This window comes from Anser cygnoides, chromosome 13, assembly GCF_040182565.1.
Source record: "Anser cygnoides isolate HZ-2024a breed goose chromosome 13, Taihu_goose_T2T_genome, whole genome shotgun sequence".
Lineage (NCBI taxonomy): Eukaryota > Metazoa > Chordata > Aves > Anseriformes > Anatidae > Anser > Anser cygnoides.
In genome coordinates, this window is record NC_089885.1 from 19775418 (window position 1) to 19785749 (window position 10332).

Below are 10332 nucleotides of genomic sequence, written 5' to 3' on the forward strand. Positions count from 1 at the left end.
ACATTTGCTTCTTTCCCCTAAAACTCACTTGCTTCTCCAGGATGAAAAAGAAAAGAGCAATTCCAGGCCAAGTGCTGCCGCACATGCACAAATCTGGCCCAGCCATCTTCACATAGAGCTGTGGCCTGGTTGCCACAGGGCAAAAATGTCTGCTGCTGTAACGTGGCTGGCTAAAGTAGTGGGAAAGGGGTATTGAGGCATCCAGGACAAACTTGAAGTTCAGTTTTGAAAAAAAAAAAAAAAAAAAGTAATAGGAAAGTAGCTCAGCTGTGGAGCTGTTATTGGTTTCTCCAAAGCAGGCAGCAAGTTTGTTAATTTGCAGGGGTGGGAGCAATATTGTCCCCTTAATAATGGCTTATTTTATTTCCCAGTCCTCAGCACAACCTCCAGCCGTGCAGAGCCGAGCTGCAGGAGCCTGCAGCAGGAAGCAGCACAGCATTGCTCAGACGGCCAGGGGAACCGAGGCACCGTGGTCACCTCAAGGCTGATGCTGAAGTTTCAAGGCACCAAACCTGGCCAATTTTTTGAACAAGACTGGTGGTTTTCGTAGTTCCCCGATTTCAAACACATATGAAATGAGCCCTCGATGAGAAAGGTCTGATTACAAATAACCTGCAGGGAGATGAAAGTTTGCTTTTAATATCTGTTTTTTAAAGTCTTCTTTAGACTTTCAAGAGGCTTCAAAAGAAGGCAAAGACTAGAAAACAGTTTGATTTAATACTGTTAGATGTGTGAAATAAAATGCTGGACAATAAGAGATGCAAAACAGGCAACAAGTGCAAATGACTTAAATGAAATTAAAGAGCTAATTTAAAATAATGGAATTAAAACCTTTTTTGGTTGTTTTTATTCATCTGCTTTTCATCGCTGTTTGCAACAGCATTTTTTTTTAATCTTTTTTTTACTTTGAAGAAAAAACTTTCCCCACCATAAAAGACAATGATTTTAATCAGTATCTGAAATGTCATTCCATGGGGATGGAGATGCTAAATGCCAGCCAGGAGGAGAAGCACCACCAGCACGAACCAGTGGGACGGTCAGACTGCTCTACGGCCTTTGCTTACGAAGCCCTCTAATCCAGCATCGTGATACCAGGTTATTTTATCTCCCATTGCAGTGGGCCTGACTGGCACCACTTTACTTCCATTCTCTGTGCTACCCGAAGGAAATAGTTTTATCTCAGGTGTGGGATACGCGCTCCTACAGCTTCAGCATGCAGTGAGCAGCAAAGAGGTACGGGCAAACTGGAGCCTGCTGGTTTGGGGACCGGGTGTTGCTCAGACCACCCAATATGGAGCTGTGATTTACAAAGGGCTGTAAGGACCTTCCATCGAGAAGAACATGGGAAAAGCCAACGGAGAAACCATGAGGACAATTCCCCTGCCAACGAGAACACTACTTTTTAAATGAAATTATTTCCCCCGAGCACTGCCTCTTTGCTGCAGGGAGAGGAGAAGCGTGTGCGCCTGCCCGGCGCCTGGCTCTCATGGTATGCGGAGACGGCATAAAGAAATCATTTACAGGACTGAAAACCCAACCGTCACCGCTCACAGCTCCTTAAGTTTGGTGCAATATCCAATCAGTCTCAGTGGGGTTTTTCAGGAAAAGGAATTAACACACAAAAAAAAAAAAAAAAGGGAAAAAGGACGAGACAAAACGCACCAAGCCCAGTGCATTCCCATAATGAAGGGTCTAAAAATGCCCCACTCATTGATGCGAAATTACAGTTATTGTTTATCCTCCGTCTACTTCACACAGCTTTATACAATACGCACCAGGAAAAATACAAGCAAACAACCGCCACATTAGTTAAGAGACCTTCCATTTTACTTTGGCAGTTCACGATAATGGAATTTAATTGTGGAAAAAGCTGAATAATTTTAGCTGAATGTCATTTGGTTCATTCAAACTGGGAATCAGGGACATTTTTAACAAAGGTTTTCAAACTTCTTTTGAAATCAGGAAGCTGCTGTGCACAGATAAGGGGAGAGGTTTGAGGATTCTCTATCAGAAATTTCAAGGTTTTTTCCATCTGCTTTTTCACATTAACTGGTAATTATCCAGAAAGGCACATAATAGTGCAGAAATGACAGAAGCTGACAAAGGTTTTCCTAAGATATGTAAATTGTCAGTGATAGGCAAGGTGCAACAGAAAGGCTTTCTACAGCACAATTATTTATGCCAGTTTCATTTGCTTTTAGGTAGCACTGATGGCATACTGCACGGCCGCGCTTATCGCAGGCGCTGCACATTCCCTTCGCCACCAGCCGCCCCAGCCACCGCACACACGCAGCTTTAGGGCTGGTGGTCTCCTCTGGCTCCGGCGTTGCATGCTAAAGGCGTGCGTGTCCGCCCGCCTGGGTGCGCAGATACTGCTGAGCCCTCTCTTGCTCGTTGCCATGCCCCTCGTCGTCCCTCGCGCCGCGTCAAGGAGTAAATAGGTGAAACCCTTCCCATTGGAACAGCCTCCGCACGTGGGTCGCGCTGCTCGAAGGAGGCTGGCTCGGGAGAGGCGCTCGGCTGTTTGCTCATGATGTTCACCAACCGTGTTTTCAGCAGGTAGGGAAGCCCCTGGAAGATGCCACAGCCGGCTCCAGCTGACAGCACTGCTCCTTGCTGGGCTGGCAGGGCGGTGGTGGCACCCCGTCGGCCACGGCTGTCACGCACAGGAGCCTGTGCCAGCCACGTGTGGCACGGTGGCTGTCCCTGCAGGTCACCGCAGCGCTTGAGCGGGGCTTTCCAGGGGCAGGTGGTGTCTCTGCCGTACGAGCAGAGGGACAGAGGGAGGAGGTTTGATAAGCGCCCCCTTTCAAAATGAGAGCTCAAGTTCTGCGCCCTCCTGGGAGGTTAATCCTTTCTGTAAGGAAGGCGTAAGGGGATGCGCAGTGCTGTGCATGGGAGAAACTCCTGCCTGACCCCCGCCGCGTGCAGCTCCCACCAGAATTATGGGCTTTAATTAACCTTTTCTGGGAACAGGACTTCATATGTAACTACACATGTAAGGAGAGGTTAGAAGTTCTTTAATGGATGAAGGGACTTTACCTATCAGTCCCTGACGTAGTGGTACCAGAGGTATTACGGGGGTATAATTGCTTTACATAACCATGTGAGTGATAGCAAATTACTCTGATGGGGGGTGCTGCTATGTGTGGGGAGGTGGAATTAATTTCCCTTATGGTAATATTAACTTAAGTTAATGGGGGCTGTAAGAAAGTAAACAGGGAAGCAGCACAATAGAGTTATATATATTAAAAAAGGAAAGCAGATTGCATTTGAAAGTCAATGGGCTTAGCTATTAGCTGTAAGGAGCTTGTCTCCTAGCTCAAGCTTTGTTTGCCCAAATCAGGAGGCCAGTGCTCAAGTTCATCACCGATCAGCCAGAGCAGGGTCAGGTGCAACCTCCCAGTGGTGAAGGGCTTCTCCTCTTCATCGCAGGTTTGGGCTCAGCACTCACACCAACACAAGCAAAACATGTCCGTTTTTTAAGGAGAAGCTGATACAGCAATTAGCTGTCTAGTGCCTTAGGGAGGAGAAGTTTAGGCACACACCTGCCATTAAAAAAAGGAATTGAAAATGGCCTGTATGAATTCATAACTGAAGAGTTTGGTATTGATGGCCAGGTCTCATTTCGGGGTTTGTCTTGTGATCAGCCATCATCTGACCAGCTCCAGTGCTGAGGCTGCTGCACCCCTCTTGTCTGGTCGGCCACCAGCCCCAGCGATGCTGCTCCTGGGGCTTTTCCCCAGATTTAGACCAGAGCAAAACCTGGAGTCTCTCAGGGCTATGAAGAGGATTTTTGGTGCTGTGCGCATGGTGGAGCTGAAGACCTGGTGATGTCCTCATGCACAGACACAAGGTAAAGCTGGCAAAAAGCCCTTGTAAAGGCATGGGCTAAGAACTGGGCTAAACGTCTGGGTGTAGGTGTGCACGTGCTCTGTGATGCACGGGTTGCATGCCTTTTACATGCCTTGTGGTGCTCTCTGGTAGAGAGGAGAGCGTATTTCCAAGTCAGAGCCTGGAGAGCATCTTCTCCTGGCTGTGTCATGTACTCCGAGAAGGAGCCGTAAGGACACAGGAGAGTTTGGCTCAACTACGACATTTTTCTTTGCGATCAGCCCAGGACCCCAGAGATGTCTGTGGTGTGGTGGCTTGGCTGCTATGGGATTTCAGTCCTGCAGACCTCAAATTTTATTTATCTGATGAGCTTCGTATTGAAAGAGGATGAGTTTAAAGAACACTAAAAGCTTTGATGAACTAATATGCAAGAGAATCAATCCTGCCTTTTTAAAGGCAGTGTCCCTGTGCCCAAGCACAGCCACCTTTAAATACCCCTTCAGCTTTCCTTGTTCCTGCTGTAATCAGAGACTCTGAATTTCAGAAGTGCTTCTGAGGAGTTATCCTTTGGGACAGTGAAAGTTTCAAACTCAGAGGGGATTTCTGGTGCTGTGTTTTGCCTAAAGGCCCCTTGCTGCAAAACTTTGGATGTGCTCTGAGCAAGCAGTGCCCGTCCTGATACATCTCTCTGAGGGATGCTGAAAATCACGATGTAAAAGGTCACTCAGGATGGCAGGAGTGCCACTCCTTTCCAGGTCATACGAGGATGAAAAAGAGCAATGTAGGAAAAAAAAATCTTTAAATAGTTTTTCACTGACCAAAACATTCCAGGTTAAGTGACGACAGAGCTCCCAAATGTGATGCCAGGCTTTTTTTTTTTGCTGGGAATCTGGACAGGCAGCTGTGGGGGGTCTAAATGCACAGAAACGGCCTGACTGCACTGTCCAGATTATTTGGGTTTTTCCTGCAGCCTCTTGCTACAATTTGAAAGGAAAAAAAAAATTAAATATATTTCAGAGTCATTGAACTGTGCTCACATTAACTTACACTAAAATTATTTTTAATTAAATGAACTTCCCCTGTTTGTAGCTGGAAGGTACTTATGCGAGATAAAAACTCCATTCTAATAAGGCTGAGCCTCATCGCCACTTAATTAGCGTCACAACTGATGGCAGAGGGAGTGGGGCACTGGGCTCGTGCCGCTGCCAGGTTTGGGGGAGCTGCCGTCCCCCCCCAGCAGCCCCAGCCCCGTGCCCACCCTGTACCGCAGGGCACACCGGGAGGGGAGCGCACGCCCACTGTTTGACACAGTTTATGGCAAAGGCAATTATAATTAACATTATATTAAATATTAAGTCAAGATCATAAAATGTTGATTGGTGCTGATTAGCTGTATAATCCATAATTAGAAATCACTGCACCCTTCACCAGGTACTGTAGTGCTCGGCTTATGATTCCGCTGCTAAATTAAATGAGTGATTCAGCTTTTGCCCTGAGTTTTGCCTTAATTTAGGTCAGAGCCACATTGCAGGGAAGCAAGGCACAAGCCCTCTTCTTGCTGAGGACGCTCCCAAACGCTCCATCCCAAGCTCAGCTCCCCGTTTTATGTCTTTGCTGCTGTTTTTCAGTGACTGCTTTGGCTGGAGACCCCCTCCACGGCTTTCCATAGCATTTTTGTGTGTGAAAATCCTGCTGTAGCCTGGCCAGCAGGAGCGAACCCGCGGTGTGTGAAGCACGGCAGCTCCCCGCAGTGCTGCAGGTACGGCTTTTCCAGTGGGACCTTCGCAGCTGCACTCCCACTGCCAAACCCTGGCAGGGAGGAGAAAACCCTGCAATGTTTTTTTCTTTTCTGAGGGCACTCCTAGCAGCCCTGCGGAAGAAATCTTTCTAGTCTTCCTCCGGTGAAAGCACGCGCTGTTATCTTTTGCGGTGGTTAATATTGCCCAGCTCGGAGGCGAGGCTGGGCCGAATCAATTAAATCGATGCGGTCGTGTCGCTCCACCGATTCACGCTACGCAAGGGTTTGGCCCGACCTGCGGAGCACGCAGCCTTGCGGAGGACATGGGGAGTCAGAAGATAACGAGGCTGGCAGCGCGGCCCAGAGAAGCGGGACCGCGGCACCGCGGGTCCTCGTCCCCTGCAGTCAGCACCGTGGGGTGCAGCACAGGGCCGGGTCAGGGACTGCACCCTGTGATGCTCACACACACATGCCCTCGCACACTTTGAAGTGTCTTATTATTATATCAGTGGCTATATTTTGATGTAAATCATGGCTTTAAGCTTGCACGGCTTGTCTCTTTTTAGGGGCTGCTTTGGGATAGGATGGGGCAGCTCTGCTCTGGCTGCATCGCAGTATAAAACTGCATTTGCACCCACAGTACAGCCCACATCTCCTGCCTGCAATGTATGAGGATCTTCCATCCGGCAGGCAGTTTTGTATCTTGTGTAAGAGCAAAACTGTCTGTTTTTGCCTGCAGAACCAATGCATTAGCTCGGAGGGGTGGCACCAGCAGGAAAAGCTGGAGCAGCTGCCCACCACCCAGTCCCCACTTTCTCCTTCAATTTTTTTTTTTCCAATTAAATTAATTTTAAATGAATGAAAAATGCTTCATGCCCTAAGATCCTGAAACCTCTGGTGTCAGCTGAAACCAGCACTTCTGCTCCCAGCTGCAGTCCTAGCTGCAGGCACCTCTGCTTTGAAGCCTTTGAAGTGGTTGTGGTGCAGGCAAGGCTCTCTGCAGAGAAAGCCAGTCATTTTATATATATTTAATGTATAAAGTGTGTCTGTTTGTGTTAGCATAACACAGATTTTCACAATGCACAGGGAATGGCGTGGAAGAGTTATTGACCTGCAGAACAAAATTGCAGGAAAAAAGCGGGGAGTCGTCCCAGGAACGGCTCTTCCTACCCCAAATCAGGCAGGTGAAGCCAGACAGCTGCAGAGGAGATGAAAGCATGAAAACTGCTTCTTCGCTGTTCATTTTATGAATGAATTTACTGTTTATAAGAGCGAGAGATTGAAACATTTCTCCCGTCATCGGGACTTACCCTTTTAAAGCTTAGAGGAAACAATGCTGCTGGGATGTGATGCAAAAGCTATGCCATAAATTTGATTAACGGTTTGGTTGTGGAGCTAATTACTGGACTCACTTGGTAATGACCTTGGTTCTGGGAGCGCTGTGTGTGGTTTGGGATGCAGAACCTCTGTGTAAGAAATGATCTGATGTATCGTGGCCTGTAAGAGAAGGATCCACTTCAGCAATCACTAGGACAAATTCACTGGCTGATTTGTCTAGATTGATAAATTTCCATGCTTTTATGGCTGGGAGAGATTCAAAATTGATGCCTCTGTTTCAGAATGAGCCATGTTTATTCACCTTGCTCCCCAATTATTCCTGCTTGTAACAGAGGAAGTTTAAGCTTCAGATCCTCAAACCGCCAGCTCATTGCATGCTACCTGAGCAGCATTTCCAAGTGGTTTCATGAATGACTTCTCCCACAGAGCGGCTTTTAAACCAAAGAAAAATACAAAAGATTTCTAAAAGCATCTTAAATGGAGAAACAATTACGTTCTGTGACTCTGCAAAAATTTCTGAGGAGAGGTAATATATTTTGTCAGGGTAATGTCCTTTTTCTGGGGGTGGTTCTTTTTTCTCAGCATTTGTTGCTTTGTCAGTGCAAGCCACACAGGGAAATGTTGGAAAATGGATAGGGAAAATATAATTAACCCTGTGTTTTTCACACAGTTGCCCTTTATGCTCTTTTATTTTTATTTTTTTCCTTGCTTTTATGAAGCCATCATTAATCTAGTCAGTCAAGGTCAGGCAAGATTTTTTTTCTTCTTTGCAGACCTTAAAGCTTATAAAACTTCAATCTCCTCTCGCATAACCGAATGTTTAGTACCTACCGTTTGGGTTAATTAGAGTGCATTCTTTACAGCTCTGATAATAATCACTATTACACCATCAGAGCAGTGGTAGTAGAATATTTTTTCATTTGTTATTTCTGTTTCATAGCAAACATCTATGTACTCATACTGCTTAAACAACTGGTTCTTTTGGGTTCTGTCAAGGGTTCATACCTGGAAATACCAGGCTCTAGAAGATAAGAACGTTGCATACACTCATTAAAACTCCCAAACTAAATGCAGCACCTTGAAAATACCTCAAAAATAATAGGTAATTCTTTTGAAGAATTCATGGGGAAGAGATGAGAATAAAGAGAGAAGATCCTCTGAATAGTCAGCATTAAGACAGGCTTATCCAAGCAGGGTGAAAAGGAGCCTTCCCCAGTCCCTTCAGTGCAGGGTTATTAGTACTGGTAACAGGGCTCTGTGTCCCAAGAGAAAGAGTGGAGAGTGAATGAGGAAACAAAAACATTTCTGTAAATAAAGGTGTTTTTTTTCAATTCAGATGTTTTTCAGGAAGTCGGAAAAAAAACCTACTTCTCAAATGTCAAGTACTTGAAAGACTAAAAATAGATCACCAGAATAAATAAATTAACCCAGAAGACAGGACTGATGCTCTGCAGGCACCACGGATTAAATAAATTCACTAAATTCAAAGTGGTATTCCAGATAAGAGCTCTTTGTGCTGCAGCATGTACAGCTTATTGATTATAGGATTGAGGTGCTGTGCACTCTTGTAAAATGTACTGTGGCTGATACGACTTAATCCTGCAGTAATGTACAGCCCGATGCACAAAGCATGGAGCTAGCTTATATTTTCTTGTTTATTTTGATTTCGTTTCTGCCTTAATTTGCTGCACCGCATCTGTGCCCTCTTCCACCTGCGCCACGTCAGCACATCCCCGGGCAGCATTTGCTCGGGGCGAGTGACAAGATGCCCTCCACACCGTGCTGACTCAGCAGGATGAAGGTGAAAACACTACCTGTCCAGAGAAGATGGATTCTTTCGGATATACAGAAAAAGTTTAGAGTTTTCTAAGTCCTGCTGGGTGAAAGCAAGCCATCCCAGAGGGTGGTTATAAACTTAACTGGAGTTAATTCTGGTTGCCTTTCAGTTAACGGCCTCCATCTCCATCATTACTGGAGAGCAAAACCAACACCTGGCCTAAGTTAGTACGTACAGGTAGGCCACAGGCACAAAGAAGGTCCATTCTCACCTCCTGCCTGGGTGTCAGGGGACCCCACTGGTCTCATTCTGCACATGCTCAGCACCAGACGCCTTGCTGCATCCGCAATCCTCAACCATGGCTGTTGGGCTAAGGCAGGGAGGGAAAGGGAGGATGCGGCATGGCATCATCCGTGATCGGCCCCAGCCCCTAGGTGGGCTTTGGGTTGATGTCAAAGCCCTCTGTCCAGCCCTGTCCCAGGCCTAATCTTCTGCTTGACCCTCAGGCTCTGCATGCCATGTGTAGAGGAGGTCTCCATTTGTCCAGGCTGTGGTGTCCAGAGCTTCTAAAAAAAAAATACAGGTGCTATGACCTTCCTGTTAGGCCAGAGAACAGGCCCAGGAGAACACCAGGAGCCTGGCTTACTCCGGACATTAAGGTCTGATGCATCTTGGGCTGATGAGTCCAGACTCTGCAAAAAGAAAAGTTTGAGCTGAGCACACAAGTCCAATGCAGTGTGAAGCCTCGCAAGTCCAGTGCTCCCATGTTTCAGTGACTTTCAGCACTTTTACTTTTTCCTTGAAACTTTCGAATTCTGTTGAAAGCACGTGCAGGTTAGACCTGTTTTCCATGACAAAGGGTGTTTTCTTCCTCCTGGTCAGACTGAATATCAAAGGTCACCTCACACCAGCACGGAAGAAAATTTCTTTCCTCCTTTGGCAGCTCTCTTCCTTGTGCTGCTAAACCCAGATTTCCTCTGCAGGTTGCTCTAAAGAGCTGGCAGATGCCTCTAAATGTGGAGTTTTACCACATAATTTACCAAGAAAAATTAAATAGCACCAGTCTGCCAGTGCTGTGAGAAAGCAGCAGAGCACAGCGGTGTGCCCGTCTCCTGGGCCATCGCCTCTCGGTGCTGCTGCCCAGCACCCGGCAATGGCCTTAGGGCATCCCCAGGCGCTAATTTGCCAAATCACCAGTAAAAGAGGTGATCAGACCACGGGAAAAGGTTTTATTAATTTTTGCCTCCTTTGGAAGTAATTAATATGAGGGAACATATGAACAAAGAAGCTGCAGGGGCTTGATCCTTGGGTAACCTCCCCAAAGCTCCGTATCTCCCACCTATTTGACAAACCTCCTGATAACTTATTTCACCAAAATCAAGCCTCTTAATCTCAAGACATACAGTGTCTGCTATGTAACATTGCCTCGCGAGCATGATCCACGGGGCCTGTAGTTTAACACCCAAGATTCATTAATATTTCCTGCAGAGCGCTCAGTAAGTAGCAAATAAAGCAGGAAGTGTCCCAGATGTTGGAAAGAAAAAATGGAATTATTCATTGCTTACTAACGTCAAATGCTAATGTGAGAAAAGCATCCTTGAAGAAATCCTTGACTAAAATTCATCAGTGATGTGAAATCACAGTT